General features: G+C 41.1%; 1 protein-coding gene across 5 annotated transcripts in view; it reads left to right on the top strand.

Annotated features, from left to right (window-relative positions):
• GRHL2 (grainyhead like transcription factor 2) overlaps positions 1-26,100 on the top strand; it is a 157,959-nt gene that overhangs the window by 20,208 nt on the left and 111,651 nt on the right. Inside the window, exon 1 of one of the 5 annotated variants that reach the window (XM_038555224.1) lies at positions 4,680-4,779. The exons of the other annotated variants lie outside the window; for them this stretch is intronic. The gene's annotated coding sequence lies outside the window, so the exon portion shown is untranslated. Of the gene's footprint in view, positions 1-4,679; positions 4,780-26,100 lie in introns of those variants that run through there. 5 annotated transcript variants of the gene reach the window in all.

The following is a 26,100-nucleotide window of genomic DNA, read 5'->3' on the forward strand; positions in this document are numbered from 1 at the left end:
GCATCCCAGTATTTCAGATTGCTTAAATCTTTCTCTCTTATTACATTGCTCAGGATGTCAAGTACAACATTGAGAAATAGGTAACAGAGGCCATTCTGTAAAGGAAGTGGTTGTTATGTCTCACTTTTACATGTGGCAGTACTATAGGTTTCTTGACTCTCAAGAATGATTTTCATATTATATTATTCTCTTACTATAATGATATCCATTAATAAATTTCCTAAGTGTTTTTGGAGCTGTCTTGTATTCTTGGGATAAGCCTTGTGTGGTCATGATATAAAAACATATTGATAAATTCAGTTCATCAATATTATTTTGAGGATTTTAATGGCTATATTCACCCCAGTCCCACTACATACTGGAATTAGGATCTTTGTGACTTTGGGTAAGGCCCTTTAGTCTCTCTATGCCCCAGTTTCTTCTCCATAAAACAGGAATAAGAGTAAGAGATCTTGCCTCCCAGCATTGGGGTGAGGTATATAGGTCCACGGTACATAGGAAACACTCAGTGAACTTCCTTTTCTTTTTTTTTTTTTTTTTTTTTTTTGAACTTCCTTTTCATTGTCATTGTTACTGATCCTGTTCTCTTGCTTCCTGTGTGTGTGTGTGTGTGTGTGTTGTGTGTGTGTGTAGGTGCATGCAATCTTTTGCGTTTTAATATCCACGTTATGCTATTTTGCTGATTAGAATGAGTTGGGACTCTTTCCATGTCTTACTATGCTCTGCAACAATTCACACAATGTTGGAATGATCTATTCCTTGAAGGTTGCCTGTGCCTGATGAAGGTCCTTGACTAACCTTTTAGTTTCTTGTATGCTTCCTTTGTCTATTCAGGCTGTCTACTCGAGGCCAACTTTCAGCATTTATATTTTCCAGGAAATCATCAGTCTCTGATCTTTTCTTTATCAGTGGTATGTCTTCTAATTTGTCACTCTTTTTTTGTTAATTGAATTTCCTCTTCTACTATTACCTTCACCCCAGCCCCACCCTTATACACACATACACACACATTCACACACATACACAGACATACACAGAAGACAGCTCATTATCACCTTTATGGATAACTGACTAGAAAAAATGGGGCCACAGGAGAAAAGACTTAGGCAGTGATTCATGTAGCTAGAACTGGGACCAACACTTGAAAATGAGATTTTGTCTCATTTCAGTTAAAATATACATAAGATTTTGGCTCAATTTATGTATAAGTTAATTCAGATCCTCCAAGAAGCCATCATTAAGATGAGATTAAATAAGTAAGGACTTGGGACGCCGGGGTGGCTCAGTGGTTGAGCGTCTGCCTTTGGCTCAGGTCATAATCCCGAGGTCCTGGGATCCAGTTCCACATCAGGCTATTTTCAGGGAGCCTGCTTCTCCCTCTGCCTGAGTCTCTGCCTCTCTCTCTCTCTCTCTCTCTCTGTGTATCTCTCATGAATAAATAAATAAAATCTTAAATAAATAAATAAGGACTTTATGAAGGAAAAGCCTTATCCCAGAGTCCTCTAAGGGAGTGTTGGGAGGGCCCTGGGTAAGGCAGGGAAAGCCTCAGGCCCAGAGGCAAATCTGACCCTGAATGTGGGAGAGAGGGGGGAATTGGGTGGAAGCCTCTTGCCTGCCCAGCAGTCTATGGAAGTGTCCTCAAAGCCTTCGGAGTCCCAAGTTTGTGCCATCAGAGCGGTTCTGCACCTGTGTTAGCACTCAGGCTGAGTTTAGTCACTGGTGGGGGCCGTCTGTGGGAGGGCTGGCTTCAGTGGCAGCTGGGCCGTTGTCTGTTCCCTCTAGGCTGCTGGAGGTCTACAGGGTGCACGTGGATGTCCATCACAGAGTAAAAGCTTCCTAACAATGAAAGCTTTCTAGCAGGGCAATGAATCATTTTGTAAGGTAGAGACTTCTTACTGGAGATGTTTAAGCAGAAGGATGTTGTGCACAGGTATAGGGTGTGCTTACATTTGAGAGAGAGTCTCTGTCCTTCTGTTCCCACACTCCCAACCCTTCCTTTTCTCTCTTCTGTTCTCCCCTTCCTCTACTTCCTGCTCTTCCCACCCTGCATCCTTCTCATTCTCCTCCTTTCCTCTCTCTTCTCTTTGTCTCTTTTTCTGTCCCTGTCTCTCTCTGCGTACCCTCCCCGCCCCCCCCCCCCCCCACACACATGCATGTGTGCACAGTCACAGGCACACGGTTGGGGTGTGTATAATCACTCTTCCTATTTCTTAGGCTTTGTTTACAAATAAAAAGTTTCTTTTAATATTGAAATGAAACACTTCAGCACCTCCATCCCTTCCCCCTCTGCTCAGGCTGCCTCCCTCCATCGACTCCCACCACCCAGGGTCCTGTCTCTTCATTAAGCTCATGAATCTTGCAGGTTCCTTGGGTCAACATTTCAGTCCTGGTTCACAGCAGTCAGGAAAATAATACTGTGACATGGGGCCAGGGAGCCTCCATTCCTTCTGCCCTTTCTGCTTCTGCTGTCCTTTGGAGTCACTGTTGGAAATCAAGGTGTGTTGTTTGTGGGTCACTAAATTTTCAGGTTTTGATGAGAGGCAGTTTAAGGGTGCTTTGTCCCCCCTGAGGCACACCTATAGTGCTGGAGGCTGGGGCAGGAGAGACTGCCTACATCAAGCAGGTAGGATGCCCACGAAGACCTGCAGATCACACCCAAGGCGTCAGCCTGATGGGCCCCTCTCCTTCTGGTGAGGTTCCCAGTAGAAACTCCTGGTGGGGCACCTGGTTGGCTCAGTCAGTAGAGCATGTGACTCTTGATCTTGGGGTTGTAAGTTCAAACCCTATGTTGGGTACAGAGATTATTTAAAGAAAATAAAATCTTTAAATCTTTTAAAAAGAAAGCTTCCAAAAAAAAAAAAAAAAAGAAACTTCTGGTATCTTTTGGCAGCTGACTGGCATTGCAGTCACTTCCATCTACCAGGGATGGCTTAATAATTTCAAACTTTCAAATGTCAATGTTAATAGCTAATATATAGTCTTACTGTGCCACAGGTAGGAGTCTAAGTGCATTACATGTATTAACTCAATTATTTCTCCCATCAGACCTCTGAAACTTGATGAGAAAATGGGGCACAGAAAGGTTAAGTAACTAAGCCCAGGGTGCCTGAGCTAATTGGCAGCAGAGCTGGGATTAGAAGCCCTGAGGTCTGTCTCCACTTCTGAATTTAGTCATCATGCTTCCTTGCCTTTGAAAGAGAACAGGCTAGGTAGGGGTCATGATCCCCTTCTCAGGAGAGTCCTGTGCCCACTCACCTACTTTATTTCACCAGAAAGTTGGTAGTTTGGTGGGTGAAAACTGGCCATCATGAGCTGCTTCTGGGCTGCAGACATGCTTCATATGGTTCATATAGTGTTTTTGTAACATGTATCTTTAATTTTTATCAAAAAAATTACTTCGTTTAAAGTATTGAACAATACTAAAAAGGCTTGTGAAAAACAACAGTTTCCTAAGACCCATCTGCTCCCTGGATTCTGGTCTCCAGAGGCAGCCATACTGAGCTTTCCCTTCGTACTCGCCTCTGTATGTCTCGGTAACAAATACTTCATCCGTTCATTTTAGGTATTATCTATTGACGTCCAACCGTGGAGAGGTTTTTTTGCCAACCCAAATCAAAAATAGTGTTATTAATTCTGATGTCTCTGAGGCAAAAGGAAAGAGAGGAAGGGAGGGAGGGAGGGAGGGAGGGAGGAAGAGAGATGGAAAGAGAAGGAAACTCTTCCACATTTCAGCCTCAGGTCCGAGTCAAGGGGCTGCCCTGGAAGGGCAGAGCAGGCCGCGCGGGGGCCCCAAGGGGCACCAGCCCATGGTTTGGCTCCTCAGGCCCCACTGGGAGGCTGCCTGCTTCAGTTTGGGGAACCCAAGCTCCGGACTAGGAATGAGAGAAGAGTCAGGACCATTCAGTTCTGCTGCCCTGGCTATAGCCAGAAGTCGAAGTTCCGTGCGGAAGCCAAAGCCACTGAGTTTCCTGGTGCGTTCGAGAAAGCCAGAGGCCAGGGTTACTGAGTCCTGCGGTGGCACACGAGGTGATGCTCCGGCGGAGGCTTGGCAGCTGGCCTTGTGCTCCTCGGCAGGGTCGGGCCTGGCTCGGGAGCGCTGGGCTGAGCGGGGGCTGCCCGGGGCTGCTCCGGGAGGTGAGGCCCCGACGCGGATGCCTGGGCTGAGGTGTGGGGCGCCCACGACGGCGGTGGCTCCCTTGGGGCTCCCGCAGGCTGGCCCCCCTCAGGTTCTCCCGTCCCTCTGACCCCCAAGGCTCCACAGCCGTCGGACCCTCAGGACCGAGGACGCAGGGCCGGGGGCCCGGAAGGCCGGCATCCGTCAGTGGGGCCGGGGAAGCAGGGGGCCGTGCCGGGCACGAGGGTGGCGGCGGCGCAGGACAGCGGCGCGGCTCTCCACGGCTCTCCACGGCCGCTCAGGCGGGCCGCCTCCAGCACAGTCCTCGCCCTCGCCCTCGCCCTCGCCGCCGCGGCCGCTCACGGCCCTCCAGGCCTGTCCAGGCAGGCAGACGCCAGACGCCAGAGGCAGAGGCCAGCGGCGGCGGCCGTCGGGCGCGGAGCAGCGCTTTGGGAGGCGGGGGCGCCCGCAGGCCCGCGCTCAGGCGCCCGGCGGGCCCGTGACCCCGTGACCCCGCGTGCGCGGCGCGGCGGCGGCGGCGGCGCTCGGCGCTGGTGCTCGGTGCTCGGGGCTGGTGCTCGGGGCGCTGCTCCCGCGGCGGACCCCTCGGCGGCCGGGCCCCACGCGGCCTCCCGCCGTGCCGGAGACGGGGTGCAGGAGCGGAGGTACGTTCGCGAGTCCCTGCCTATCTTCCTCGTACTTTATCTGCCATCGTGCTGGACTGATAGTTTGGTTAGATACGGAATTCTTTTTCCTCAGTTTCGGAGGCGCTGCCTCAGTGGCTAGATTCCGAAGACGCTGACCCTTTGCGTGGGACTTTTTTTTCTCTTTGGAAGCTTTTAAAATCCGCTTCGTATCCTTGGTTTTCCGAAATTTCATGATAAATACCTTGGTTGCCCCCCGCCCCGGCTTTTGTACTGGGTATTCCATGGACTTTCTGATCTGGACCTTCAGGTGCTTCTGTTCTGGAGAATTTTCTAATGTTATTTCTGTGATAACCACTTAACATTAAGTTCTCTTTTCTCCGAGGCCCAGTGGCTCAGCGGTTGAGCATCCGCCTTTGGCTCAGGGCGTGATCCCGGGGTCCCGGGGTCGAGTCCCGCCTCGGGCTCCCTGCACGGAGCCTGCGTCTCCCTCTGCCTGTGTCTCTGCCTCTCTCTCTCTCTGTATCTCCCGTGAGTAAATAAATGAAATCTTTCAAAAAAAAAAAAAAAAGTTCTCTTTTCTCATTATGGAACTCCTACTTTTCTCACGCTGGGCCACTTGGACTGCTTTTCCACTTGGCTCACGTTTTCCCTCCTGTTGTCTCTTTGTCTTTTACTCTGCTTTCTGGAGTTGCTTCATCATCTGAACTTTCCATAGGATTTTTGACATTTTAGTCATACCTTTTTTTTTTTTTTAAGTTTACAAGAGTTTTTTCTTTCTTTTTAAACAGCCTCCTCTTTTTACAGTATAGGTGCAGTGAGCTCTTTTATCACTCTGAGGATATTACATTTATTTTCCTCTGGTTTTTGCAGAATCTCTATTACCTGAAACCTCTTGTGTTTTTGTTGCAGCCTGCTTTTGTGTTGACCATCATGATCTTGCCTCTCTCTTGAGCTGTTAGTGGCTCGGTATTTGATGGCTGAGTGCAACAGCTACTCAGTAGCTGGTTGGAAGCCGTGTGTCTAGAGTGGCAGCCGGGGCAGCATTGGGCTGGCTCCTTGACTGGCTCATTTCTCTGAAGGGTGACAGGCAGTGCGTTTTCTTTGGGTTACCCCCCAAAGTCAGTATCTCTAGGTCTTTTCTCTAGTGACTCCAGAAGCCAGTGACTGTCTCCAGAGGACTCTGTGCTTATAAGTGAGGAAATGGGATTTTGGAAACTGGTAGAGTGAGGAGAGTCTCATGGTTTATTATGTTGTCTTGTCACACAGTCCCTCTATTTTTATTCAAGGGCCTTATCTCTCTCCAGTGCTTGGTGCCCCCAAACCCAGGGCCTTTTGTGTGCAGTATTACCTGAGAATTCACTGTCCATCTACGCTAGGATGTGGGAGAGGTAGATGGTAGATGCCTGACTACTGGGGGTGGGAAAAGAGATTTAGGGAGGGAGAGGCTCACTGTTTCAATTATTATTATTATTTTTAAAAATTGTATTTATTTATTCATGAGAGACAGAGAGAGGTAGAGACATAGATAGAAGGAGGAAGAAGCAGGCTCGCTGCGGGAGCCTGATGGGGAACTTGATCCCACGACCCCAGGATCACAACCTGAGCCAAAGGCAGACGTACAACCACTGAACCACTCAGGTACCCCTCTTCCAATTACTTTTAACCAGCTTCCTGTTTTCAGCCACTCCCCACACTCCTACATTCCAAGATCCAGTTTGCTTCTAGTTCCTCCAGCTTTCGTGTTCTTTAGTACTACATGATGCGCTCTTTGTATATTCCTCTATATGCATTTAAACTTCATTTACTCCACCGTGCTGGGGCAGTTGCCACTTTTCTAATTTACGTCTCTCTCTAAATTGATTTTTCTGATGGGCTTTTGCCTCCTCTCCCAATCTTTTGACCTGTTTACCATTTTAGTGGGGTTTCTGATAATATGTTCAACCTGCTATATTTAACCAAAAGTCTCTCAGGACTCTTTATACCATTTCCCTTTACTTCGTTTGGCATTCTGCTTCTGGGATATTTATTATCTCCACATTTGTTCCTCTTTGTCCCTGATTGTCTAAAATCTAGTGACTCTTAATTTCTGTTTCCCTTCTACATTCACTGGGATTATCTCAGGCCTTTCTCCTGTCATTGATTCCATTTTCAGTTCCCTTTTTGTTCTACTAATACTGTTGTTCTGGTCCTCTCTTTTCTTAGCTCTGCAGTTATCTTTTCTACCTAATTCTGTTGTGCCATCCCCTTTGTACTTTCGTTTTATGGAATTCATGTTCTTATTATATTTTATAGTAGAAAGCAACTTCTGGGAATTTTATTCTTTTTGGAACGGAGAGATTAGTTCAGTTTTCTTATGCATGCTATGTTCTTTCGTTATTTGATATCCTGTAGCATTTTTTGCCCTTTTTTTTTTTTTGCCCTATTTCTATACCCCTTCTTTTTGACTTGTTCATGCTTGATTTGTTCTATTCAGACCTTGTTTTGTTATAGTCAAAATGAATGATTTCTTTAGTGTCTTCCCCCCATCTGAGACCTGTTTGCATGGCTTTTTAAACCCAGCTTGAAGCCTAGGCACTTGAAGATGTGGCAGTGTGGAAAAAGTTCAGCTTGGCCTTGTGTAGCCTATGAGTGACTTGGTGAAATGCTCTGTGTGGCATTGACTCTACATCTGCAGGAAGGCATCCTTTTCTGGTTCCATTCTCACTCTCGATAGCCACTTGGGTTAAAAGGAAAGGGTACCTGAAAATGTTGGCACCATTGTTAGTAATTCGTAGTGGAAAATTGTCAGAAACTTCAGCTAGAGCTTTTAATAGTCTCTCTGCCTCTTCTCCAGTTTTCCCTCCTTCAAAGAATCTTGCTGAATTTATCTACCATTTTGTTTCCATTTCTGCTAAGTTCCTCTTCACTTCTGGGAATATTTATCAGCGATTTCTTCTTCCATTCAACCTAACCCCTCTGGCTAGACCAGAGCCCCCAGGACAACAAAGTTGGCAGAGAGAGGGTCCAGACAGCTGCCACGATAATGTCAGCAAGTCACAAAAGCCACCGGGACAAAAGACTGTGCTGACTAGCAGTCCAGTGACTTCTTCCTGTCAAAGAAATCAGAGTGTGCACTGTATTTGATTGAGCTCTGTAGGACTTTTTTTATTGGGCAGAATTCTAACATTTGTTGAGGAATCTGTGTAATTTTTTAAAATGCCCACTTTCCTTAGCAACAAGACAGACAAGATGAGGTTTTCATAGAGGGTTGGCTAATATGAAAATTACCACACTGACATTTGTCTTTTCTTCAGACTTTCAGGTATGTTTGAAGTAGTTCGTTACAAGCTTCACAAGCATTGTAATTAAGCAGCTACAATTCCTAGAAAGCTTTATGTCTCCTACAACCCCACCTCTATTTCTAATTGGCTTAGCACAGATTTGGCTATAGCATCTGCATAACATGGTTGACGTCAGGGAACAGAACCGCACATTTTCCTGCAGCAGTGACTCTAGGCAGGGGAGGTAAGGCTAACCTTGGATTTACCAACACCATGCTTATTCACACTGATCTTGTCACGTGGTTAGCAGGAGAGTTGGAGTGTCCGCAGAGTCCTAGATGTTCTAGAGCTTCCAGGCTCAAAATGATCCTCTTTATTCATAATGTGGGTTTAGCCACTGTGATTTTGTGCTTTGTCTGTAATATAGCATGCCCTCTTTGAACTCTCTAGTATCTCTTCCCTCCTAATTATCACTTATTAAACTTCCATTGGCTTTTCCCATTATAAAAGTAAACTTGCTAGGGCACCCAGCAGTAGTGCCCACACAGTCTCCTCTTCCCTTAGTGGAGCTCCACCTGAGTTCCAGTCTCTCCTCATGTGTTTGGTCATAAGAACATAACCATTTGGCATGCTGCTGATCTTCATCTTAGGTATTTCTGCTAGTACCTCCATGTAAGTCACTGAAACAACTTACTATCTTTCCATCAATGGCCCTTCAGTACTGAATGATTCACTCTTAACCAACCACATTACGTATCATGGTTGAGCTCATTCTTTTCCTCTTTTCTCCTAGATGAGAAAGACCCCAAGTCCTTTTCATTTCTGGTAAAGTCTGATGGTGGAAGTAATGATTTATCTCAAAAGATTTTCCCAAGCTGTTATTCATCTGTCCTTGGGCTTACCGAGGAAATATTAGTGAGAATGTTCCATAATTTGGTGCTTTAATTTCTGTCTCCTGTATTGCTCTGTGTGAGGCACATTGGTACCAAAACCTTCTGTTTCTTCGCTTTAAGCACCATCTGTTGGACTTTGTGACATGGCATCATGCTCCTTCACTGATGAAATTTTGAGGTACACACACAGATATGCTATTTTTTCCTCATTTTTGTTAGGTCTTATGAGAGGGAATTTGTATTACAGCCTCACTTTTATGTGTTTAACTTGACATTCTTACACACTTTTAGTGTTTAAGTGGTCAGAGTTTTTTTCTTCATGGATTCTTCCATTGTTTCTGTGTTCAACAAATTCTTCCCAAATCCAAGAACAAATTAAATATTTATTTACATATTCTTCTATATTTTAATATGTGTGATTGAATACTAAACTGCATTTAAAAATTGTCTGGAGTTTATAGTAATGGTCTCAAGTAAGGATCTAACTACACAGACACACAGATGAAATAAAAACCCTCATCTGCTTGCCCCAACATTGTTTATTCCAAGAGAAATTCCTTTAGTCCCTTTCCTTCCTACTTCTCTCCATCCTTCTTTCCTACTCTTCTTTTCTTTCCTTTTCCTTACTCTTCTTTTTCCTTCCTTCATTATTTTAAAATTTCTTTAAATGTATATAATTTTATACACACACATAATTTACATAAATGCACAGTGTAGTTGTATTATACACAGTGTTTTTTTGTGCCTTTCTTGAGTTGGTTTTCCTGCTACTGCTTTCTGCACTCCTCCCCTTTACCTACATCACACACACCACACCCCGAAGTGTGTGTATGTAAAGATACAAGTGTGTATATATATATATGTGCACATTCCTATTCATTCACATAACATGTACAAATGTAAAATTAGAGAATCTTTTAAAACTTCAAGCACAGAGGAATAACTGAGTGTTTCTGATGATTTTCCAGAAGAAGATAAACAAGTAATTGGTTCTTATTTTTCTCATAGTGTTCTCAGAAGCCCATCTAAATTCTAATGAGGTGGGCAGCCTGGGTGGCTCAGCGGTTTAGTGCAGCCTTCAGCCCAGGGCCTGATCCTGAAGACCTGGGATCAAGTACCATGTCAGGCTCCCTGCATGGAGCCTGCTTCTCCCTCTGCCTGTGTCTCTGCCTCTCTCTCCCTCTGTGTCTTTCATGAATAAATAAATAAAATCTTAAAAAATTCTAATGAGGCAAACCAAAGTTTCATGGTTTTTCTTATTTCCAGCATTTTTATTTTAGGTGAACTTTATTATAGAGTAAAGCCTACGTATTTTCTCTATTTTGTTTTAGAGGAGGAACATCTTGTGTTATCAGTGTGTGTAGTGTGGACTTTGTATGGGCTTTCACATTACTTCCGTGTGTAACATTTATGGGTCTGTAATCTATTTCCTTATCTATTAAGGATAGAGGTGTAGTCTAACGTTTTTACCATTGAGTATTTCTGTTAATTTTGAAGAATATGAACTAATTCACATGTTATGTCAGATTTTTCCTGTTAGGTTCAGATTAATCCTTTATCTCTTTGCTGGACCATTTCAGTGGTCTTGATTTCCTAGCACCCTCTTTTCTTTTTGATCCATTTACTGCAGCTCCAGTGATCTTTGCAAAACACACATTTGATCAGGTTGTTCTGTTGCTGAAGACCCTGTCTACCTACCCCATCCACCTAGAAGAAAGTTTAAAGTTCTTGAATTAAATGATAAGTCCCTGTATAATCTGGCCTTTGCCTGCTTTCTTCCTTGTTGAAATGCTGTGGTCCAGTTATACTGCCCTTGAGTTAGTTCCTTGACTGGGAGAAGGTCCATCCTGCTTCAGGGACCTTACATATGCTATTCCTGCAATGCCCTCTTCACTTTTCCTTTTCCTTTTTTTTCCATCTGACTGATTTCTCTTCCTTCGAGTCTCACTTTTTTTTTTTTTTTTTTCCTAAAAAGAGAGAAAGTGCAGAGTTGGGAGGACCAGAGGGATAAAGAGAATCTTTTTTTTTTTTTTTTTTAAGATTTTATTTATTTATTTGAGAGAGATCGAGGGACAGAGAGAGAGGGAGCAGACTCCCCCTGAGCAGGGAGCTTGATGACACATGGCTCTATCCCTGGAAACCGAGATCATGACCTAGGGTGAAGGCAGATGCTTGATGACTGAGCCACTCAAGCACCCTGGGACAGAGAGAATCTTGATGTGGGGCTCCATCTCCTGACACTGAAATCATGACCTGAGCCAAAATCAAGAGTCGGACACTGACCCAGACACCCCAGAGTCTTAGTTCCCCAGTAACCCAATCCTAAACAGCTCATCTCAATCTAAACTAGGTCCTGTGTTTGTTTGCACTCTCTGAGATGAAGGTTCAAAGATGGAATTAAGCCTGCAAGAATTTCATTAGGGCAACCACCTGTGAGAAAACATGGAGAGGAAGCTGGCAGTGATGGGAAGGGCTCTCAGACCCTCAAGGACATCTGGCCCCCAGTGAAGGAGAGCAGCAAGGTGTGTTGAGTGGAAACCCTCAAGACCCCCTGTATTCTTTTTTTTTCTTTTTTTTTTTAAGATTTTATTTATTTATTCATGAGAATACACAGAGAGGAGAGAGAGAGAGGCAGAGACACAAGGCAAAGGGAGAAGCAGGCTCCATGCAGGGAGCCCGACGTGGGACTCGATCCCAGGTCTCCAGGGTCACGTCCGGCGGCGCTAAACCACTGAGCCACCCGGGCTGCTCGACTCTGCTGTATTCTAAGGAAGGTTCAGCAAGGCCACTGGGGAGTCTTTTTTTTTTAAGATTTTATTTATTTATTCATGAGAGACACAGAGAGAGAGAGAGAGAGAGAGAGAGAGAGAGAGAGGCAGGGACACAGGCAGAGGGAGAAGCAGGCCCCATGCAGGGAGCCTGACATGGGACTTGATCCCAGGTCTCCAGGATCACACCCTTGGGCTGAAGGCGGCGCTAAACCGCTGAGCCACCCAGGGATCCCCTCACTGGGGAATCTTTAAGCCAAAGTCAGCCATAAGAGGAGATCCCTGCCTTCCAGGACTGGGCCTGTCCTAGTAGTCCTGCCATGTGTAATGATTGGCTAGGAGCAGTCCATGAGGAAGCATGGCCTTCACACAGATATCACGATAGATTTCAGAGCTGGCAATGGGCCCTTGATCATTATGGAGAACGGTGAACTGGAGGCCAGCACAGGATCCACATAATTCTTTTATAGCGCCCTGTGCTTTTTCTTCATTAGCACTTGTCAAATCTGCAGTGGTGTACTCATCTGCAAAAGCTTCACCAAGGCAGAGACTGAGTCTGTGCCTTTTTATCACTGTATTCCAGTAGTTACAGCGATACCAGCCCATAGTTGGCATTCAGTCAATGTCAATCAATGTCTTAATTTCGAGGTTTATGAAAGAAGTGCCCTGTGTATGAAATACATGCCTTCCACGATACAATTTTCTGTTACATCTTTAGACCTGTTCTCCTGTATCTAAGGATTGGAGCCTATTATGGAAAAAAGTCCTCAAATGAGAGCACTGGGATTAGATTTTTGTTGGTTTCTAGTAGAAGCTCTGGTGATAAGATTACTGGAAGAAAGAAAGATGGAAGGAAGAAAGGAAGAGCTGGCTGATATTTTGCACAAAATATGAGATGCTTTTTAAAATTCCATCTCTCTTCTAAGTAGACCTTTTGGTCACAAATTGGGAGGGTTCACAGAATAGAAATCTATTCTTGAAAGGAATCAGAGGGAGTTTTTCCAGTGGGGTGAAGAGGGAAAGGCGCACAGTAGAAGCCTCATACTTTGGAGCGATGAGTCAAATAAAGGTTGCTGTGACCAGCCTTTATGTGTGAAGCAGAGAAAGGAAGATCAAGAATTCTGGATGCCACAGAGAAGAATATGCCCAGCTTATTAGTTCTTTTAAGCTAATTCCTTCAATCCAGTACTTGTCTGTCAGCTTGGATGGTCTTTTCTTTCATTTATATTCAGTTGCATAAGCAATATTAAATAAAATCTAAATAGAGACAAATCACTGACAGTTCCATCTGCAAATGTTCATTGTTTTAATTTTATTTTTCTAGTTCATGACCTTATTTCCTTACTTATTGACTCGCATACTTACTTGATTAAACACTGTAATAGGATAGTCATCAATAATCAGTCATCAATAATCAGTTAGTCATCAATAATCAGTCATCAATAATCATCAATAATGCCCCTCCATTTGGGTGTGTCTGAGGTTTTTTTCATAATTAGCCTGGAGTTACGGATTTTTAGAAAAGAACACCGCAGAGGTGAAGTGTCCTTGTCGCATCATGTCAGCATGTGAATGACATCATTAGTGATGTCAACCTTCATGACTTGGCTAAGTAGCAGCTGACAAGTTTCTCTACTGTAAAGTTAACTTTTTTCTCTTTCCAAATAATTGAATCAGTTTTGATTATATTTTTTCTAGAAGTATTTCCATTTTGTCTAAGTTTTCAAATGTATTAGTACTAAGGAATTCAGAAACTCTTAGTTGTACTGCATCTGAAATGATGTCTTCTTTTCTTCTCTAAAATTTGACTGTCTTGCCAGTTTGTTAGTTTTCTTTGTCGTTTCAAAGAACTGACTTTTGATTTAATTTGTCCTTTTTATGTCTTAATTTGTTTTATCTTTAGTAGATTCTTCTTTCTTTGGAGTAGTTCAATTCTTTTTTTTCTAATGTGTATACTTTGCTCTTTAACTTTTAGCTTTTATTCATTTCTGATAAAAGCATTCAAAGCTAAAAAATGTTTTTACCTTTAGGTGCCGATTTATGTATATCTCACAATGTATAGGGTGTATTTTATCATTTAGTTTTAATTTTTAAAAATTTCTCTTAAGAGCTATTTTTTAACCTGTGAATATTTGGAAGAGTGTTTTGTAATTTTTAATTGTAGAGCAGTTAGAATCCATCTTTTTTGTTGATTTAGAATTTAATTATGTGTGGTCAGAGAATTAAGTTGATATTATAAGAATTCTTTGAAATAGACGTTCTTGTTTAATGGCCCAATACAGTGTCAATTTTCTTATGTATCATGGGAGCTTAAAAATTTCTTATGTATCATGGGAGCTTTCTCTTTTAAAATTCATTTTGAAAGCATCTATCTTTTAAAGGCAAGGTTAAATCATTTTCACTATTGCGATTGCTGATATATAGGTTCTTATTATCCCCGTGCTATATCATCATTTTTATTCTTATTTTTTCATTGAAAGATATTTCTTTTACTGTTATTTTTCTTTAGCAATTCTCTAGAATAGCAGTTCTCAAATGTTTTGTTCTCAGAATCCCTTTACACTCTTAAATTATTGAAGTCCCTGAAAAGACTGTTTGTGTGGATTATAAATAGATACATGTTGAGCCTTCCATATTAGAAATTAAAGATGAGCAATTTTTAAAGATATATTTACGTCTTAATTAAAATAATAATTATATACCTAATACGTATTAACATAAAGTGAAAAATTAAATCTGAAAAAAGAATTTAGTGAGAAGAGTGGTATTGTTTTACGTTTTGCAATTCTCTTTAATACTTGGCTTAATAGATGAAGGCTGGGTTCTCATCTGCTTCATTCAGTTTGTTGCAAAATGTTATTTTGTTTGAAGTGTATGAACAGAGTCCAGCTTTACACTGATAGTTAGAAAAAGAAAGCATTTTTTATAGCCTTTCCAGACAATGTAGATATTCTTTGATATGGTCTCAAAATTTGACAAGTGATTTCTTTTTAAAGGTTAGTTGCAGTGTGGAAACCAAAATCATGCAGTGAACTTTCTGTGACATTACAGTCCCTAGGTTTGTCTTGCACTTTGAATGGATATTTTACATGTGTGTGATTTCATAATGTCATGTGTTGGTATTTGGTAATATTGGTTGACTAAGTTAATTCAGATCTTCCAAATGTTAACATGTTTCATGATACATTAATAAAAAATCACATCTGCTAATATCTCCATCGATCTCTTTGGAAATCCTTATCTCTTATCAGTATGGTGGATGCAAATTTTTAAAAATTATAATTTTGGTTTGAAAGCTCAAATTTTATCATTGGCGACAAATATTGCCAGTTGTTTTCCTTGAAGTGACAGAGTCACACTTGGTTTCGTTTTGAGAAGATGTCAGGCAAACACTCAAGTCTGAAAGCATAGTTCGTTGGTCTTTTTTTTTTATATTTTATTTATTTACTCATGAGAGACACAGAGAGAGAGGCAGAGACACACGCAGAGGGAGAAGCAGGCTGCTCACGGGGAGCCCGATGCGGGACTCTATCCCAGAACCCTGGGATCACAACCTGAGCTGAAGGCAGACGTTCAACCCCTGAGCCACCAGATGCCCCCTGTCTTTAATGTTAAAGTTCAGTTGTGAAAAAAAAAGCAGCTAGTTCAGCTTCCACTCAAACAATTGCGCAAATGCTTTTCCTTGAGGCAATCATTGTTCCTCAGTGGGCAGAAATGCTTTGTAGGTATTGTCCATGTTCCCACAACGAATATTAGAAAGATGTGTATCCAGAGTTTGAAATTAATAAAATTAATATTTCATACTGCTTCATCAAGGACATTCCCAAGTAGTACTTTTGCTTGTTTGTTTGCTTGGTTTGTCTTTATTGTGAATATGTGTCAGTAAGAACACTATGACTCAATGTCACTGCCTTGATTCATGTCAGGAGTGAAAACTTTTACCCACCATTAGCTTTGTACCATCAGTGCCAATGTCAACAGAGTGAATAAGACGAAAAGTGTCTTAGTATTATTACCAAAATGATTTTGACCTCTTGAATCCCTGAAATATCTAAGAGACCCCAGGGGTTTGCAGACCATGTTATGAGAATTGCTGTTATAAAATTTCTACATCTTATCCTTATCCTGGTAATTGTAATCATGGAGTTTTTAATAAACATATTTAAAGTTATAGTTTCTATCAGTATCAAGAATGAACCATTATCCATTACTGGTCCTCTATACAAAGCAAGATTTTCAGTATACTTTTCAAATAGTTACTCTCCTATTATTTCTCGGATATTTCCTTTGAATTTGGTATTATTCTTTTTCTCTTAGCAAAAATTAGCCTCTAATAATCCAAACTGATGAAATGATTAAAATGAGAGTTTTCTCACCACAAAGATGTTTTCTCAGATAAATTTCTTTTTAAAATTTTTATTTAAATTCTAGTTGATTAACCTACAGTGTAATAGTTTCAGGTACAAGTTAGTGATTCAACATTTCCATACACCATTTGGTATTTTTTTTTTTAATGTTTATTTATTTATGATAGTCACAGAGAGAGAAAGAGAGAGAGGCAGAGACACAGGCAGAGGGAGAAGCAGGCTCCATGCACTGGAAGCCCGATGTGGGATTCGATCCCGGGTCTCCAGGATCGCGCCCTGGGCCAAAGGCAGGCGCCAAACCCCTGCGCCACCCAGGGATACCCCATTTGGTATTATTCTTAACAGTCCTTTCTTAGTGGTATAAACTTTATTTCTGTGATCTGAAATTATTTACAAATGAATTTAACATTTTACTAACTTGATACTGATTGCTGTGTCACTTTTCTTCACTACCCATGACTGTTTTCACCTTAAAATGAGGAATCATTCTTGAAAAAGTGATGTATGAGTAGAATAGATTTTGAATCCTCTCATGACCAAACATGTCTTTATTTTGCCATCACACAGAATTTGCCATCACACAGAATTGATCTTTTTTTTTTTTTTTTTTTTGCGGTGTTCACAGTTCCACATTCAGATTCCTGTCTCTTCTCTTGCAGAATTTAGTGATATAGATGAAAAGTTAGTTGACTGTTTCTTGTTTTTTTTTTTTTTTTTTGAAAGTTACTTAGTTCTTTTTCCGTTTGTAGCATTTTCCATTTAATTTTTAACAAAGAAGTTTTGCAGGATATGGACAGATGTGTTTATTTTTATTATCCTTTCCAGTACTCTGGAGCCTTTCATTCTCAAGGCTAAAGTTTTTCTAAAGCTGGAGAACATTTTCTTCTATTATTTCTGATTATTTATTTTTCCTTTCCATCATCGTCATTGCTTTCTTCTGTGACTCTTGTTAATTGAACATTATGCCCCCAAATCTATTCTTTATGGTTTTAAACTACATCTCATAGTTCCCTTTTAAAAAAAATTTTGGCAAAATTCCTTTCCTTGTTCTCCCAGGTTATTAATTTTTTTGCTCTAACCCTCATAGAATTTTTTTTTGATTCCTGAAATTCTGTATCTTGTATTTCCTTTTCATAGTCTCCTACATTTACTTTGTAGATGCATTATCTTTTTTTAACATTATTTTTTAATATCCAACATTAATTATTTTCCTCATCAGTAAGCTGTTGGAGTTCTCTTTCATTCATGTTAGGTTTCCTTAAATATCTGGTGATTGTTAGTTCTCTTATTAAAGGTGAAGAGTGTGACTACTTACCTTTCAGAGCTGGCGGTGTTTGTTAGCTGAGTGGAGCTCACTCTTCCCAGGGTGGGCTGTTCTCTTTAGTGGAAGGAGTGGCCCACAGGTGCTGAGGGTACCTGAAAGAGTACTCTGTGTGTGTACAAGTGAGGTCCAAGGGGGTAAAGTGGGAATTGAACACATTAGAGGATTTTCCTGATTTAGGCTGAATTTTTTTTCTTTGTTCCCATTTGGTACTTTGAAGTTACTCTAGGCATTTCATCGAATTATTTCTCTCTCTTGTCCTAGGGCCCCCCAAAGGCAAACTTCTTCTGTATTTAAGAAGTAGACGATGGGGTGCCTGAGTAGCTCAGTCAGCTAAGTGTCCAACTCTTGATTTTGGCTCAGGTCATGATCTCAGGGTTGTGAGATTGAGCCCTGTGTCAGGCTCTGCACCAGATGTAGAGTCTGCTTAAGATTCTTTCTCCCTTTCCTTCTGCACCCTTTCTACTACCTGGCTTGCTCTAAAAAAAAAAAAAAAAAAAAGCGAATGTTGAATGCTGCATCTAGTTCCTCTGGATACACCATGTAGGAACTGGCTTGGTCATGGATGCCAAAGGCTCTGTGTTACAGTTTTCTGGGCTCAGTGGGAAAACCAGTTCTCACTTTCACATCAACCCCTCTTGCCCCAGAGTTGGGGTGCAGTCTTCTTGATTTTGGTTTCTCCTCCATTCCAACCTCTTTTGCTTTCTATTTTTTGGAATTGCACTAAAATTTCTATTTCGACATTGGTTATATACATGGTTACTTCTCTCACTTCAGGGAAATCTTTGAGATAGAGAAGTACATGCATGGAATGATTTGAGATAGAAGTCTGTCCTGCAGCCTTTAAAGAGGCTTTTGTATTTTGTTTTATCTACTAGAGATTTGAGCATGGTAAGTTCCTCCAAACAATTGATTTCTTTTTTTTTAATTTGTAAAATGAAGTTAATTTAAAAATGATTTTTTCCTTTAAAAATTGTAGTTTTGGTTGCTATATAAATATAGTATATCTAATATATTCTAACTATTTACATTTCTGTTATCTCAGGTTTTTGACATTTTTCACAGGATATTTAAAAACAGATGGCCTCTATCTATGTCACGCTGAAGATGAATTAAGGAGGAGTTACTACCCTTCCTCTACCCACCCCCCCAATTTATTTGTGTTGCTTAATATGATATGGAGCCTGCAGAATGTTTTAGTACCTTCGAATTCTACAAGTAATTTAAACATGTTGTCTTTATTTTCAAGAACCTTATAGACTTCCCTTTTGCACAATTTTTCTAGTATTCTGAATTCAGACATCCTCTCATTTCCTTCCGTGTAAGAAATCCCTTGTGATTTTGGACTCTTGTATCCAGACTCTTTTCTCGTTCCTTCTTTTCAAGTGACTTTATTTTTTTTTCTGATTATGAAAGTACAGCATAGTCAAGAATAGGCAGAAGGGAAGGATGCTTAAGAGCTCACCCTCTGGGAAGCAGTTCTGAGCTTATTGCTATGTGACCTCGGGCAGATTACTTAGCACTTTCTGTTCAATGTGTTCATCTGTGCAAAGGGCATCATTACCATTGCCTGACTTTAAGGCTATCGTAAGGAATAAAAGGTTAACCCATGTTAGGGGTTTAGAAAACTCATATCTGGCATATGGGAGGTGCTCTCTAAGTATGCGTGACTTATTATTGAACACTATTTGAAAAGTGTAAAAGTAGAAAGAAGCAAATAAAAACTCACGTTTGATCACTGGTAACATTTTGAATTTTGATTTACAGGCAAACACATGTTAACCAGTTTTAGTTTAGCACAGATTGAGATCTCTGCAAAATCTTTTTATTTTGTGATTCTTTCTTGTCTTCTTCCTTCCACTTCCGATTGTAATACCTTTCTCCTTATGGTGGTTACTAGTGCCCTGTGTTTTGCCTTTTCTATATCTTAGTTATTTTCCTCATTCTCTCCGACTCAGTTCTGGATTACTTACTAGGTGGACTAAGGACACTAGCAAAGCTGGGACACCAATGAGAGAGAGAGAAAGGTGCAGGAGGGCGGGGGAAGGAGGAAGGGAGGAGAAGGGAGAGAGAGGTAATAAGTGTCAACCAGTGAATCAGCATATTTGGCAATGAGTATATATAAAGTGAAACTATTATTTTCAATAAACATAAGTTTTGTCTTTTATTTTTTTTCAAAATATTTTATTTATTTGATGGAGAGAGAGCACAAGCAGGGGGAGCAGCAGAGGGAGAGGGAGAAACAGGCTCCCACTGAGCCATGGACACTGGGTTTGATCCCAGCACCCTGGAATCATGACCTGAGCTGAAGGCAGACACAACCCATTGAGCCACCCAGGCACCCTCACTAAAGTTTATAATTTTAAAACCTATCCATTTTGCGTGATGGAGGGCATCGTATTATGTATATTGAATTAATTGGATCTTTTCTTTTTTTTTTTTAAGTTTTTATTTATTTATTCATGATAGAGAGAGAGAGAGAGAGAGAGAGGCAGAGACACAGGCAGAGGGAGAAGCAGGCTCCATGCAGGGAGCCTGACTTGGGACTTGATCCCTGGTCTCCAGGATCACGCCCTGGGCCAAAGGCAGGCGCCAAACCGCTGAGCCACCCAGGGATCCCCGGATCTTTTCTTTTTAAAACATATAACTGTCATTAATATGAAGATTATCAATATTACCCGAGGCTCGTGGATTCATTTCATTTTCCTCGAATTCTATATGTATGAGGTCAAAGGCTAAGGTTAGAGTCATTAAGAACAAGTTCTCAGTGTAGATACTTCCTAATGAATTTCAACTCTTGTTCTAACATGGAAGCTGTCTGCTATCTCTTGTGATTTCCTCGAGCAAACACCAAAAGGAGAATATTCACTGCTGAAGGAAGACAGCAGTGGAATGACTAACATCATTGGCATTTAAACAGTGATTTTAACCCTGGCTAGGATGATTGGTTCACCAGTTTCTATTTGCAAGTATTATTTTGTTAATGGAGAAAATGCTAAGATTCCAAAAGAAAGAATAATTGTCACTTCTTGAAACTTCACTCTTAAGTTTAGGGTCTGAATATGGCATCACCTCCACCCCTGGAGCTAAAGGAATTATATGCCAGGAATCAGCTACAGTAGATCAGCTTCAAGCTATTGAAATAGAGGAAGACTAAACCCCAAGTGCTGAACACTCAGAGTGTAAGATAAAATATTCTATGTGGAGAATAGAATTCATATTATCTCATGATAAAGTCTGTGTGTGTGAGAGAGAGAACAAGAAAGAGATGAGAATGGGGTTTGGAGGGGGAGATTGAAGTACAGGATATAACATGAAATCCTGAGAATGATATAAAAGCTGCACTTCTGAGAGAGAGGGATGTGGCTTGTCCCAAGTGGAAAAATTATTTTGTCCCCAACTCAAGTCACTGTTGAGGATGATGGACAACAGGGTAGGAGAATGGCCCATGACTTTCAGACCTTTAGTGATTGGATTTTAGTCTTCCCTTGTTTTGCCTCTGGTCTGTTATGTAAATCTGTTTGGTTTCCTAGTGTTGTAGCTCAAATTTAAGGAGAATAGAAGAATGAATCCTTAATTTAATTGGTGAGAATTAGGAGGTAAGAGAAAGTTTATATATGATCAATGCTGGTTAAATGTACAGTTATACTTCCTAAAATAAAGGCAACCTACATTTGTGTAGCACTTTATAGCTCACAACCAACTTTACAAGTACATCATAAATTGATTTTATGAAAACATGAAAAATATGGCTCCTCGCATTCCCTGTATCATTTTTGAAACTACAACTTCTACTTAGATGTTCTGGGAAGATTATTCCACAGGGCTGCAATCTGGATTGAAGAGGGGAAACTTGAACGATAGGGAGACTGGGTGGAGGCCTGAAGAGAGAAGACCAAAGCTATGAGGATGGAATATGGTAATTGACTCTGTGTAAAGAGCAAAGAGAAATAACACTAGCTCATGGGTACGCAGCTTTTACACTGTGTCTGTGTTTAATTCTGACAAAAATACTAAGGATATCATTATTCTACTTCATTTGGGGGTATATCCCAATTTTACAAGTGAGGAAACTGATAATACAGAAAGATGAACTAACTGGTCCAGGGTTACACAGCCAGTAAGTAGTGCAGCCAGGATTTATGTCTCCAGACTGTGTGTGTGTGTGTGTGTGTGTTTTAGACTGTGTTTTAAACTAGTACACAAGATTTTATGTCTCCAGAGTCTATATTTTAAACTAGTACACAAGATTTGATTCTAGACGACCAGAGACAGAGGTGATGGTGAGGAGTGCCCAACTGAGAAATGGTGGTTAGCTTAGTTTGGATATGTTTAGTTTAAGAGCATCTGAGCAGAAAGTGCAGAACTGGCTCTCTGGCAATATACATGTTAGTCATTAAGGTAGAAAATCAATGAAAGTCATAAGAATCAACAATGGAGACAAAAGAGCAAAGACCCCAGGATTATCAGAATTAGAGGAATAGGAGGAGAGTTGAGGTGGAATAAAAACTAGGAAAGAATGGTGAGCTGCAGAGGAGAACCACCTTCCTACAATGTCTGGGAAGCCAGGCAAGGCAAGATTCTACAGAAGTAAGAAAAGTCTGAGAAAATTCAAAGAGATTAAAAACTGGGAACAGTCTATTGGATTTTTGAACAGAAAAATAATATAACTGTTTCTAAATAAAAATAATTAATAGAATTAATGGTGATGAATAGAATCATTCTTAAAGAGAAGTAATACTTCCAACTATTATTAATGGAACTATTTATCTGTTATGTGCCATAAATATCTGAGTTATTCCTTTATAACACTATGAGAGATTGATACCATGTTACAGATGAAGAAGGAAGCCCAGAGAAGGAAAGTAACTCGTTCAAATTCAACAATTGACAAAACTGAAATTAAAACTGAGATTTATTCAACTCCAATACCATCCTCCCTCTGGATTGACACCCCATCACCCCAACAACAATAACAAAATAAAACAAAAAACCCACAAAAACCAACGGCGACCTTTTAGGAGGTATAAAAGAAATGGATGATGAGAAACAGATCGAAAGTGGTAATTTGTGTGAATATGTCATGCCCTCATTTTTGTTTTGTGGTCCCAAGTGGAACAGATTTATGTCTGGTTTTATTGACTATTACTGCACATATTTTTAGAAGGTAAAGACTTGGTACGCTACTGTTCGTTGGCTTCTCCCTAGCAAAGCATTCCTGCCTTAGACTCTTGCTAATGCTCATGGGGGGATGGTAGGTTGCCTTTGGCGGAGAGATCTGGAGCTTTTCCTGACTCTGAGTTGTGATCTCAATCACATGACTGCTCCACCTCTTTCCCTACTTCCGCTGATGACTCATCTCTCAACTGTTTTCTCAACATCCACGGAGTGAAGTAGTGGATTAAAGAAAAAAAGGAGAACACAAAGTTGTATGTGTGACCTAAAACAGCCTTTAGCCTTGCTGTGAATGGGTCTTAGGTGTTAATCTAAACTTTTCTCCAAAGGATCAGGGATCGAGTTTATGCTGCTGTTTAAGTTCTGTGTTTGAGGCTACCCAGAACATACTATACCTAAAACTACAAAAAGAATGTTTAAAAATTGACCAGAGATAAAGTAGAACTGCCATTCCAAAAGATCGATTGATGAAACAGCTCCAGAATGTGTTCCAAACTCTGGTAAAATCTGCTCTGTGAAACTTTCCTGTCTTTATACAGCTACACGTTTGCTTAGTGTACCAGAGATTATTATTTTTTTTTATTAAACCAAGCTTTATTCAACAATGCTCTGTACCAGAGAGATTATAGTTTATGAAACAAACAAACAAACAAAAACCCAAAACCAAAAAACAAAAATCAGAGTCATTATGCAGTTAAAGAAAAGAGCATAAAAGGCTCCTTTGGCCATCAAAAATGTGAAAGTGGGATCCCTGGGTGGTGCAGCGGTTTGGCGCCTGCCTTTGGCCCAGGGCGCGATCCTGGAGACCCGGGATCGAATCCCACGTCGGGCTCCTGGTGCATGGAGCCTGTTTCTCTCTCTGCCTGTGTCTCTGCCTCTCTCTCTCTCTCTCTCTCTGTGACTATCATAAATAAATAAAAATTAAAAAAAAATGTGAAAGTAAACAGCTAGTCAAGTTGTACTTTCCCAGAATATCTCTTTCCACTAGTCATGTAAGGATTCATCAACAATTTCATCATAGGGGTAAGGCTGATGAATCTAAATTTATGACTGAACATTTGTACTAAGAACCAATGAAATCGGCACTCCAGAAGACTCAGCAGGGTGGAGGAGTAGGGACTTGAAGAAGGAAGACTTGAAGAAAATCTCTCCAGTGAATCAGGATACCACTAAATGCAAACCAGGAGTTGGCTCTTATCCTGCAGCCTGGCACTTCCTGCCAGACTTTTGGAAATTAGCCAGTGTTGTAATTAACACCTTCTTTTTCCCCAGCAATATATGCTTCTCTCAGTCATCAAAGAAAATCAGATCCAAATCTTTTTCGATAATTAGGTCACTGCAAATAACATGAAGCTCTCATTTCTTCCTGTAGGATGAGCATTTTAGGAAGGCTGCATGATGGCTGGACCCTCTAGGGCACAGATGGGGTTTCAGAATTTGCTGTCTCCCCCTCTATATGGGGGAATCACCCAGGATGCCCCCAGTTGAACAACTGCAGAAGGGGTGGTGGTGGCATTGCCACACCTGGGCTTACCATCTCTGCTGTCTTGGTTCTCCCCAGAGGCCTCATTTCTTCCACTGATAGACTCTTAGGATGTCACCAACATTTCTGTCCCCAAATCCAACTCTATCCTATGTAAATGAGTAATTTTTACAACATGAAAATGCTATTTTACTGTTAGATTGGAATAGTATAAATTTCTCTAGCTGATTCCAAAATGAATAGAAATGTGCTCCTTTTGTCAAATATTCCATTATTCCAAATTACCCAAAACATCCTTCAGTTTGCAAAATGTTTTCCACATCTACCCATTTCAGCATGGACCACCACATCCCTACCTTTAGGTCTTTGTTAAAACTTCAGCTCCTCTTTGATTCTCGAGTTAGGTTGGTCCCCTTTGTCATATACCCTCATGGCACTGTCCATTTCCCTTTCTCTCACCTGTTGCTCTTGTAATGGTGGTGTTGTCTCTCCACTTGGTTATAGGCTATGTGGTCAGGGGGACAACATCTGTTTCCTGTGCCACGCTGCATCCTTGATGACTAGCATAAGGCCTGGCTCCTATCGAGTTTGCGGTAAATACTTAAGGAGTATTGCTAAGCGAACAACTTCAGTTTCCCCCTAACATGGTTATCTTTAACACTTTTAAACTATAACTGACTTCACCAAAAATTGTTGCACCAGAAACTTCATAGAAACAAAGAACTGTGCATTCATCATTGTACCTGCTATTTGTATAGCACAGTGTAATTTAGAACTCTATTTTCTCTATTATGTTATTTGCTTCTCACAGGCGTACTGTGAGCCTGGTAGGGTGGGCGTTGCTGTCCTTATTTAAGGCATGAAAAAGCTGAAACTCAAAGTTTTCTGTCTGTAAATGGTGAGCAAGGACTCACTTCCAGTACCCACTGCCAGTCCATGTCACCTCATGGCCTCATGCTCAGGAAACCCTTCCACCAGGGTTTTCCCCCTTTACTTCCAGAAACCTCATTACGACCCTTTTAATCCACTTCATTTGCAACTCATTATCATCTCTTTCTTCCCAAACAGTTTCACCGAACACCAGCGCAGAGTTGAAGTCAGGGGCCTGGAGTCTATCTAGCCTAGAATTCCACTCTACTAAATGTGGATTTCCCAGTGTCATTCCCTAATAGATCTTACCACCAATGACAGTGTCATTTTCTGACCTCACACAGGCATCGCACTGTGCCAGCACAGAAAGGGCCTTCCATGCAGTCTTTATCGAGAGTGCACACCAGTTCTTTATCACAGAGTGAGCTGAGAGACCATCTCCCATTGGAAGGTCCCATAGGAGTGTCAGCTGAAAGGTTCCTCTGAAAGGAAAGGTTAGAGCTGAGTGACCATAGAGGACCCATGGTGGCTCAGTTTCCATTCATTAGTTCAGGTGTTGTCTTCACCAGTCCTGTCACTTGTCTGTATGATGTTATTAAGAGTTGTAGTGGTTATTGAATTACAATATGTCATTGTTACATTTTGGTTATTTTTCAATGAACAAACAGTAGAGGGCCAGGAAACAAATGCCAAAGCCTCTCCAGGCTCCTTTACCTAACACCTCTAGTCCCGGCCCAGGGACCTGCTGAGGACTGTCACTGTATTTGGGTATTTGAGTCACTGTCACATCCTCTGCAAGAAATTGCCTTGTCAATTGCTACTTTACCCAAGTTTGGCTTGGTTTGGATTGATAAATGACTCCATCCCCTTATTGTTTCTACTGAAAATTCTCTAGATACTCTCCTCACTCTCCATGAGGATTTTATAGCCTGGAGCTTCTGTGTCATTTCAATATGATCCTGGGGGCAACACAAGATTCTCATATAAAGTCTGTGTGTTGCTTCATATTCTTATCATGCAGCATATCAGCAATGTCTTACTTACAAAATAGCTTCTGCCATTTTTAATTAAGAGACTTGGATGGGCCTATAAATTTGCAAGCAATTTCAAATGTAGGTTAAACTAGATGAAAGTTTTTGGTAATTGCTAATGTATTGACTGCATTAATATATTATACATATTTATTTATTTATGTATAATTA

Source organism: Canis lupus, chromosome 13 (genome assembly GCF_011100685.1).
Source record: "Canis lupus familiaris isolate Mischka breed German Shepherd chromosome 13, alternate assembly UU_Cfam_GSD_1.0, whole genome shotgun sequence".
NCBI lineage: Eukaryota > Metazoa > Chordata > Mammalia > Carnivora > Canidae > Canis > Canis lupus.